Here is a 10,148-nt window from a genome sequence, read left to right as displayed (position 1 = left end):
CAGCTCCGCACTCAGAGATGATTTATGCTGTTTGCTTTTGGCAGTAAAATATATCAAATCCTTCCGAGACTGGGTGGAACCAGAACTGCCTTCTCCATCACTCAATCCAGGCTCAGACTGGAGAAGCCAGTGGTCAGCATGTGCGTGACCGACGTGTTCCCCAGTCTGGCGTCAGCCCGAGACCCACAGTGCCCATGTGGCTGGCCCCGGAAGGGGTTTTTGGCTTTCCCACACCCAACAGAGGCAGACTGATGGCAGATCTTTTGTTCCAAAACTCTCTGATATTTCTTTGTCTGCCTGCAGCTTCCCTTGGTGAGAAATTGGGAACTACCCATCTTCACGGTGGAAAGCTCAGCAGAAAGGAAGGGGCCAGATGAGGACAGGGCTTATACCTCCCTCTGATTTTGGAGGTGGCAATCCAAGCTGAAGCTCAGGGAGGCCACAGTTAAGTACATAATGCTCTTAGCACAAGTGCAGTTTGCCTCCAAACTGCTTTTAAAACTAGTTCAGCCAAACTGGTGTGAGAATGGATGGAAACCAGCCGTGAGACCAACAACAATAGCACAGGAAGGTATTTTTTTTGATTCAGTGGGAATGATTCCAGGGAACTATAGGCCAGTCAGTCTCACCTCTGTCCCTGGCAAGATCATGGAGCAGATCCTCCTGTTTCTTCCTTTATACCGTGGTGTAATGATGCCTTGTGAAGACGAAGAAGACAAGGTAAGAGTTGAGAACATTTGCTAAATTGGTTTTCTTGTCTGGGTTTCCTAAAGGCCCATGGTCATTTGGGGCCTGACATGCTTGTTCCTATCTTTCCACCACCTATACTGAACATGTATTTGTAAAATTAGAATGCAACCTTCATTATTCCTTGGTCAAACCCTTTTTCCAAAATACTAAGGCCAAGTTTCTGTATTTCTCTCCCTGCCTTCACATACCAAGGAATTTTGGTTTCTTCCTTTTCCCCATTCCATGAATTTTAATTGATTTTACAAGTAATCAGGTTAAGATAGCCTGTTGGGGATGCAGCCTGAATCATAGAATGGTTAGGGTTGGAAGGGACATTGAAGATAATCCAGTTCCACGCCTCCTGCCATGGGCAGGGACACCTTCCACTAGACCAGGTTGCTCCAAGCCTCATCCAGCCCGGCCTTGGACACTTCCAGGGATGGGGCATCCACAGCTTCTCTGGGCAACCTGTCCCAGTGCCTCACCACCCCCTCTGGGAAGAATTTCTTCCTGATATCCAATCTAAACCTCCCCACTTTCAATTTAAACCCATTTCCCCTTGTCCTGTCACTACAGGCCCTTGTAAAAAGGCCCCCCAGGTGCCTTGTAGCCCCTTCAGGTACTGGAAGATGCTGTAAGGTAAAGTGCTGGCCCACAGTAGCAGAAGATGCAGGGCAGGTGGGGAGTTACAGTCCAGGTCCCCAGGATGCTCAAGCTTCTCTTAATTCTGGGGAACCTCAAGCTGAGGCCCACAGCATGGGTGCAACCCCTTTTCAGTACAACATGAGTCTTTTTTGAGCTCAGAAAGTGCTTCTGTGTCATTAGGCTTTAAAGTAAGACCAATATTAATTAATGAAAGTGAATGCAACTAAATCATCCTTTCATAAGGTTTATGAAGAGCCCCAAATCTCAAATATCAGCTCTGGTGGTGTTACCTGCTCTGAAAATACAATGCAGCCATGGCATACCTCCTCCATCATATGAAAGTCCTTAAGAAAAACAGCTAAAGAAGAGCTGACCAGACCACTGGGATTTAGGCTATTTTCTAAGATGTCTTCCTTGAGGCTTTTAGCTTTCACTTTATTTTCTCATGCTTAGGACAGAAGTAATCTTTAACAGACATTGTACATGACCTCATCATTGAAATATATTGCCCTCACAACTGGAACTTGCCCCATCTGTTAGCACTGGGTTTCAGTTCAAGACGGACCCCCAACCTCCTGGCTCCCCATCAAGACGCCTAGCAAGCCGTTGCAGTTAAGGATGCTATGTAATGAGCCAAAACATCCTTCCTGCACCTCCAGCACAGCCGATGGAGCTGGGCTAGGGGTTACTCTGCTTCAGTGATTTTTGCAGTCTGTCGTAAATGCTTTTTGTATGCAATCCTTACATAAATAGTTGTGAGGCAGGTGGAAGGATATCATGATTAAAGAGTCCTGTCCTCAAGGGTCACAATGCAGAAAGTAGAAAGCTTTCTGTTTATGGATCTGCACACAATCTGCAGAATCTCCCACCCAGCAGGTGACACACAACCCACGTCCGGGCAGAGGGCAGGCATAGAAAACAAGGGAAGACTTCTATGACTCTCCTTGCCATAGACTGAGAGCAAGCAGGCACAGCCCTTCTGCCCAATCATTTCTGAAATGGGATCATCTCATGTCTTCTTCCCATCAGACCAGTATCTAACCACACAAGTGACCCCATCTCACGGTATGCTGAAGGTAGTCACTCCTTGCACCCGCCCTTCACAGCACCCAAGCTGAAAAACCCAGACAGACATCAGGTTAGCAGCAGGAGACCAAGGAACAGACTGACTTGTCCACGCAGATACCCAACTATGCTCGCACTGGTCCACATCCTTCAGCACAGCCGTGCCTGAGCAGGGCTTGTCCTGGGGCTGGACACCAGCAGGGTCAGATGACCCCATAGGGCTGCTCAGGGTTGCAGTTCTTGACATCTGGTTACTCCATCCTTTTCTGTGCACCTAACCTAAAATCCACCTACCCAACCGCTCAGCTCCAGACTGATGTCCACAGAAACCCCCAGGCTCTCTGCAGTGGATTTAACCCAGGAGCTCTGGGCTAATCTCCTGGCAGAGAGGGAACAGCCTGTTTGCTGGTTAGGATAATTCTTCCTTTGACTGATGATCAAGAAGCTATTATGTACTGAGAGGGGAGTGATTTGTTCTGTAACGCTCGTGGCACTGCTTCAGTGCTTGGCAATTATGTCTTGTTATCACTGGTGGAGAATTTTACAGGCCACCGAGAGACCTTCAAATGCAGCCATTGCTCTGTGGAAAATCCAATTTGCTTTGGAAGTCGCCTGACACAAGGCCTTGTCTTCATGGTCCCTTGGCAAACCATTTTCAGCACATGCACTAGTTCATGACCCTGTGATTTAACGGACATCATTAAATTTTAGCAGAAGAATCCATCACTTTGAAGGAACCCCTAACAAGTGTGTGACCTAAAAGTGAGACCTCATATACTGGCATATCCACACAAAGGGCTCCTTTTCCCTTAACATTTGGCTCATCTCCATGCCACTCCCAGGTCAAGTTCAGTAGTAAGCCCTCCTAGTCAATGCACCATTGAGCTCCTCCAGGAAAAGCAAATAGCATCAATGCAAAAAATGTAAATGTGCGTTTCTTCGCAGCATCCCCTGCTGCCAAACAGATAACAAGTTTATGTAGGCACAGAAAAAAATTCCTATTTGAATAATTATTGTTTGCTTATAAATTAACCCACAGAACTGTGCCACATGCCGTAAAACAATTTTACATTACATGGGCTTAAACGGTAGGACTGGTATAATAAACTCTATGTTGAGTCACCAAATTCCTCACATTCTTTGACTTCCCATTCTGTCTCAAATATCAGATATCTCGCTGGGGTAACACAAGCAGTAGCGAGGGCTGGGGGTTTGCGTGGGTTCTAATTGTAAAAGCAACATTCTCGCAGAGAACGACAAGGTTCACAACCCCGCTCCACGGCTTGGGCAGACTGGGGGAACTTCAAAGGCTTCTTGTCTCCCCACTGAGTGTTTTGGGGTTTAAGGCTCCGTAGATCTGGCTGAGGGTCTTGAAGTTGTACAGCACCCATAACCCCAGGTCACCGAGCCTCTGCAGGCTACTGCCTTTTCATGAAAAATATGTATGAGAGAGGGTCTGAGGGTGGCGGCCAGCTTGGGGAGGCTCCTGCATTTGGGCTGCAAACCACAAAATCATCGCAGTGGCCTGACAGCTACTCTCCATTGCCATTGCACCAGTCCAAAGCAAAGGCAGAGTGAGCCTTTACCACTTGGAGAGAGCTCAGTGACATCTAGGCTTTATTTATAACTTCAGTATTTAAAGTTTTTAAGATCTTGTGGACTCTCCTCCTCCTTGGTGTTCTGGTGCAGTGGAATCCAGACCTGTGCCTGGTTATGTATAGACTATTTACGCTTTGTAGCTCTCTCTTGGTCGCTCCTCTGTCAGCCGAGCAGCAGTGAAGATGATGTGTCTTCTCCAGGGAGCCAAGAAAAACCTGTAGGCAATTTTGACATAATTGTTCTCCCAAAAACACAAGTGATGCTTAGACTTTGTACATGTCCTCAAGCATGGAAGCTCAGTGGAGGCAGCCTGCTCAGGAAAAGCATGGGAGCCCAGAAATATCCCCTAATATTCCAAGGTATTTGGTTATATGTCTGGATTAAAAGAAGAATTACCTAGATCCAGTACAGAGAACTGGATTTCCCTTCCCTCATTCTGGAGCACAGGTTTGGCAGATGTCTGATAGGCTGATCCAGGGATAAAGCGGAGCTCGAGGCTCTGGCAGCAGATGTGCAGATTTGACACTTGTAAGCGAAGTGAAAGCACAGGCAGTCCTGGACCAGCAGCCACAGCCCTGCTCCATCCAGCTCCCACTCCAGAGGAAGCCCAGCAGCCGGCGGGAGGATGGCGAGCACCTGCGTGCCTTTTCATCTCAGCAACATGGCCCTGTGCCTGCAGTTTTCCAATGCTGACAGAAAGAGGTTGAGGGTGAAAAGTGAGCTGGGAGGTTACAACTGGATCTGTTTCATTCCCCCTGGGACCTCTCCTGGAGTGAGCAGTCTGTGCTTTAGCCAATCTGGCAGGAGCCGGGGCGAGGACGGAAGGGACCTGGCTCCCTGCAGCCACAGAAAATTCAGAAAGTGTTGTAGGAGTCTGGCCACCGAGGTTCACTTTTCCTCTATCTCCTCTTTTATGCAGACAGGGAGGGGAGGAAGAGCTGCACTCCCTCGAGCCTCTCCATAGGGCCCCGCTGCGGTCCACCCCGTGTGCCCCACTGGCAGGAGCATCCAGAACTGAGCAAGCCCTGTGCCCCACACTGATTTAAATAAGCCCAGAAAAACCACAAATGAAGACCATGGATTTAGCATCTAAGGTCTCTTCCCAACTATGACCAACAGAAAACATCTGTAGGGGGAAGGAACTGCTCATTTACTATCTGGAACATCAGTGAAACCCAAGAGAGAAGGAACCGAATGCAGCAATTACCCAGGCCTCCTATAACTCCATGCAATAATCAAATATAGCTAATTTGCACTGACTCCTTTTTATGCTGACTCCAGGCATGGAACAGAAAGATCACAAAGGAAAACCACCCTCAATTCCCCAGTCTTTTTTTTTTTTTTTTCCCCCTTAAAACTGGGAGCTGAGGCTAACTACCCCCTCAGAGGAAAATATCCAGCCAGAAGGGCAGGAGCTGGAAAACTTGATCCTTCCAGGCAAATGCAAAATACTTGTGTTTCAGCTGGAGAATGAATCAGAGGCGATTCCCAGCAATCCCTAATTTAATAACTGCAAGGGCTGGGTGCAGTGGATGCAGCTCTCTCCCCTCCCTCTACCTGCTGAATCCATCTCCAGTTTTTGAGGCTGATTCGGGGCTGGTCGAGGCAGCATTAACTCAAACTAAACAGCCTGCTCCCATCATCGCCAGGGAGCCACGGGGTCAACTGGAAACCAGAGAAAATCTGTTTAGTCATTTCTGAAGGCAAAGCAAACCGTGATGATATCACTTACTCACGCAGACGCTCAGTCGGCAGCTCGCTGCCAAAGCACCTGGTCCCGCCGCCTCAATAAAGCAACCAGAGACGCTTTGGTGAGCTCTAAGGCAGACCCTTACTTTATTAACCATAACCATGGGTTTCTTCGTAGAAAACCCAGCAAAGCTGATGCAAGGAGCCATGGGTGCAAGCGGGACTGCACAAGGCTGGCCTCAGCCCCAGTGCGCTAGAGCTCAGCCCTCCTTCATCCCCATGGAGTGTTTTGGGGAGCTGCTCACAACCATCCCAAGCAGCAGCCCCACACCAACTGCATCAGGGGCTTTTGCAGTGGAGGAACAGCCTCCTCCTCCTGCCACCTCTCTTAAAAGCTAGTGAGCTCCCTTGGCTCCCATGCCAGTGTGAGTCCATCTGCCCTGCACGGGGCAGCCCAACCCAGCAGCAACCATGCTGCAGCATCTGGGCACGGAGGGAGGACACAGTCCCCAGGAGAGGCTGTGGGTGACGGGAGCTCCCACAGAGCCTTGGATGGCTGCCAGTGGGCCGAGGAGTTCAGGAAACCTCCTGATCCAAAAAGGCTGCATCCCCCTACCCCCAGGGACCTGCTGCCCCTGGATAGAGGAGCATCCCAACCCCGTGGTGCCAAGGAGACCTGAACTTCCAGCAAAAGAGCTTGCTTACCCCATGGCAGGTGAAGGCAGGCTGGTAAAGGGTGGAACAGCATTGCAGGGACAGGGAAGGTATGGCCAGGCCCAGCGTTCACCTGCCTGGGGTGCCCACCAGAAATAGCGTGATGCTGTGCTCTGTAAACAAAAGAGCTACAGCTTCTGCAGCTTCGGAGCAGTGAGGGGAAAGCGACTAGCATGGTGGAGCCACCCGCCTGCCCCTTCCCCAGGGGCTTCACCAACTGAGGAGGCAACACATGACACTGCTCTGAAGGGAAGCTGTCCCCTGCTGAGCCAAGGGGCAGGAGCCAAATGCCACCATAGAATCATAGAATCACAGAATGGTATTCCTGGATATCATAGAATCACAGACTGGTTTGGGTTGGAAGGGACCTTAAAGATCATCCAGTTCCAACCCCCCTGCCATGGGCAGGGACACCTTCCACCAGACCAGGTTGCTCCAAGCCTCATCCAGCCTGGCCTTGAAGACATCCAGGGATGGGGCATCCACAGCTTCTCTGGGCAACCTGTCCCAGGGCCTCCCCACCCTCTCCATGAAAAATTTCTTCCTGATATCCAATCTAAACCTCCCTGCTTTCAATTTAAACCCATTACCCCTTGTCCTGTCACTACAGGCCCTTGCAGAAAGTCCCTGCCAGCTTCCTTGTAGGCCCCCCTCTCACCAGCGCCGGCGAGCGCAGCGTGCAACGTAGGATGGCGATCAGCTCTTGTGCTTGGATTGCACCTGCAGGAACGAGCCAGGCTGAGGATGCAGCACCCCTCTCAATAGCTTTTGCACTACATAAACAGGATAAATAGAGGGGAAGGGAGGCTCAGAGAGAGGAAGCAACTTGTCCCTGAGTCACCAACAGCTAGAAACAGATTGCATGTCTCCTCCTCCAGACCTGCTCTGCTTCTCTGCCTGGGAATGTTATTCTGTGGCTGTATCACCTTCTCTCCACAGCACTGTTTCACTCCCCTCCTCCTCCCCAGTACTGAAGTATTTAAGCAGCAAGCCCAGGGTTGGTGGTCCAGTAAGAAATGCAAGCAGGGAGGCAACCCCTCTCCTGGGACCAGACTAGGTGGCCTTTTTTTAAGTTCATGAGGAATTCAAGGGGGAAAATGAAAATAAAAAGAAGAAGAAAAAGAAAAAAAAAAATCCATGTCCAAAGCTCATTTTTTTTCAGCAACTGCAATTGTTTCTGTTTCCTAATAAATCATGTAGGCCAGGGACAACCAATCTGCACAGCATTATTATTGTCTCAATACATTTGTTGAAAGAAAAATAACACTGTGGCTTTGCTGGAGCAGACAGGATCTGCTTTTCCAAAAGGTTTGTTGATATTAGCCCACAATCTTGTCGGGCTCCATGTATACTCTGGACTCAAAGAGCTTTGCTGCATTCCCATCTCTAAGATACGGAGAGTCACCAAACCCAAATATTACTCTGAGCAGCTGAGACCTCAAAAGGTCTTTCTTTATTTTCCTCCACACTCTGTTTCCCATTAACTCTTCTGCGGCATTTGTGTGCATTAAACCTACAGAGCTGAGCACTGAACTCAGCTCCAGGCTGAACTATCTCACATCCATCTAAACAGCAGCAACAGTTTGCAACACACATGATTTACACAGGACGAGAACAGGGCTCAGGGGCCATCCAGGGGCAGTCCAGGCTCCATTTTATGGATCAGCTTCAGTCTTTGGTACGTGCTGCTCCACGTATCAACAAGTTGCTGCCATCACACTCCCCTAGACAGCGATTCTCATCCTTGCCCAGGCAGCATTAAGGAGCTGTGGGCTTTGCTCCCTGCCAGCCTGGTCCTTTGCAGCTCCCCGTAGCTGCAAGCAGCATCAGCAGCCCAGGGACAAGATGGACAGGCCGTATGATTAAAGTCCCAGGGTTTAAGCAGACCCATGTCATGTAGTCACTCCAGAGCAGGGGCCACCAGCACCCCCATGCTGGTCCTTAGTGTCCCTGAGAGAATCACCAGGTGGATTGTGTGTGGGGAACAATGCTCTCAGGTCCATGGCCTGCCCACACCCTTGTCCCTCCTGTGTCACCGCTTACCTCTGGATGAGAATGGGAAAAACGGGATTTTTCTGGCTGATATTTTCTTTCCATAGTGGAAACCAGGAGAGTTCTCCAGCATGCCCAGGAGGCTCCAGCCAGGACATATCAAAGGCAGCTGCAGCTCACATGGGAACAAGGATGTACTCACCCCATCACGAAGAGTGTCCCCAGTGCAAAGGCTGCGGGGTGCCACAACACAGACCCTCTGGGCTGACCCCGTGGTGCTTTTGAATCAGGTTACCTGACCTGCAGGTGTCCCATAAGCAAAAATGAAATGCCTGAGTTGTGCTCACCCCCAGCCCAGCCTCGTCTGCCAAGAACGGCCAAGTCATCCTGCAAATGAAGCAGAGTCCTGAAAGGCTTTGGGTAAGCACCCACGGGAAGCCCAGGCAGGGCACCTTAGCTCAGCTCACGTGCACACTTTCACACCCATGACAGACTAATCCCAGCCTGCAGACATGGAAAGAAGAGAAATACTGAGACGGAAGAACTGACAACAGAGGATGCTGCCCTCTCAGGGGTGCAGCCCCAGCGAGAGCTGCCAGCGCCCATCAGCTCTGCAAATTACGGCAGTCACTGACCACCTCTACAGCCAGTAAATCACATCACAGCATGTTGCTGTTCCCAATGTCGCATATTCTGACACCTATGGCTTTGAGGGAAATGAGAGTTTAATTTTGGATGCTAAGCTAAGGCTACATTGGTTTTGGAATTTCAGCAAGTGTAGAAGGGTTTTTCCACCCAGCTTCACTTCTGTTCCTCTGCAGCAGTTCCCCAAAACCAGGCTGCATGCACAGGGCTTGCTTAACATCATCACCCATTCCCTGCTCACAGAGGGCCCCATGTCACAAAGAGGGAAGCAACGGGCATGTGGTATCACAAGGGAGATAAGGCAGCGGGCCAGAACAACCCTCAAAGGTGGGCAGACATGGCTGGCCTGACCATGAGCTGAACCCAGCCCTCCTGAAGGTCTTCAGAAACAGCAGAAAAAAACTACATGCAATGAAAACCAAGGTTCAGTTTCAGGTTTAGCTACTTTTAAAGGTCTCTGAAGCACAATTAATACCATACTAGATCCTCTCACCTCCGGGAGCCACTCCTGCAGTGTTTACACCCATGGTGTAAGGAGGCATTTGCATCTGTGAGTCAGCAGAAGGCACTTGGTCTCCTCCCAGTGCAAAGGGACGACTGAACTAGATGAGCCCAGCCAGGGGCACATCTCCCTTGATCATGGCACTCACTGTCTCAAGTTGGTCAGTGCTTGAGCCAGAGTGACCCGCCCAGGTCTGCCTCATCCAAAAATCCACCACTCATACCCAGCTCCCCAGTATCCACCAGCATTGAAGGCTGGAATGTCCCTGTGTCCCCGCAAACACCGTCAAAAAAATCAGCACTGTGTTACCAGTAAAAAGCATCCACAGATTAAAACATCCTATGGAGGGTTAAAGAAAATTGTTGCAGGGTAGCAGCATTTGGGGTGGATTTTGAAAGCATTTTCTTCTTCATTTGGGGCACAGGCATATGCAAATAGGATTTCTCTAGAATAAGCAGCCTAAAAACAACCCAAGGAAGAGTGGCAACACTGCATAGTCAGAAGGAAAAAAGCCCAAGGGCAAGGCAAGACTGACTTAGCTGCCCAACCATCGTTACACAGGGCTTGG

This window comes from Eurypyga helias, unplaced genomic scaffold, assembly GCF_000690775.1.
Source record: "Eurypyga helias isolate BGI_N326 unplaced genomic scaffold, ASM69077v1 scaffold4139, whole genome shotgun sequence".
Lineage (NCBI taxonomy): Eukaryota > Metazoa > Chordata > Aves > Eurypygiformes > Eurypygidae > Eurypyga > Eurypyga helias.
Note: the sequence above shows the minus strand (reverse complement) of the source record.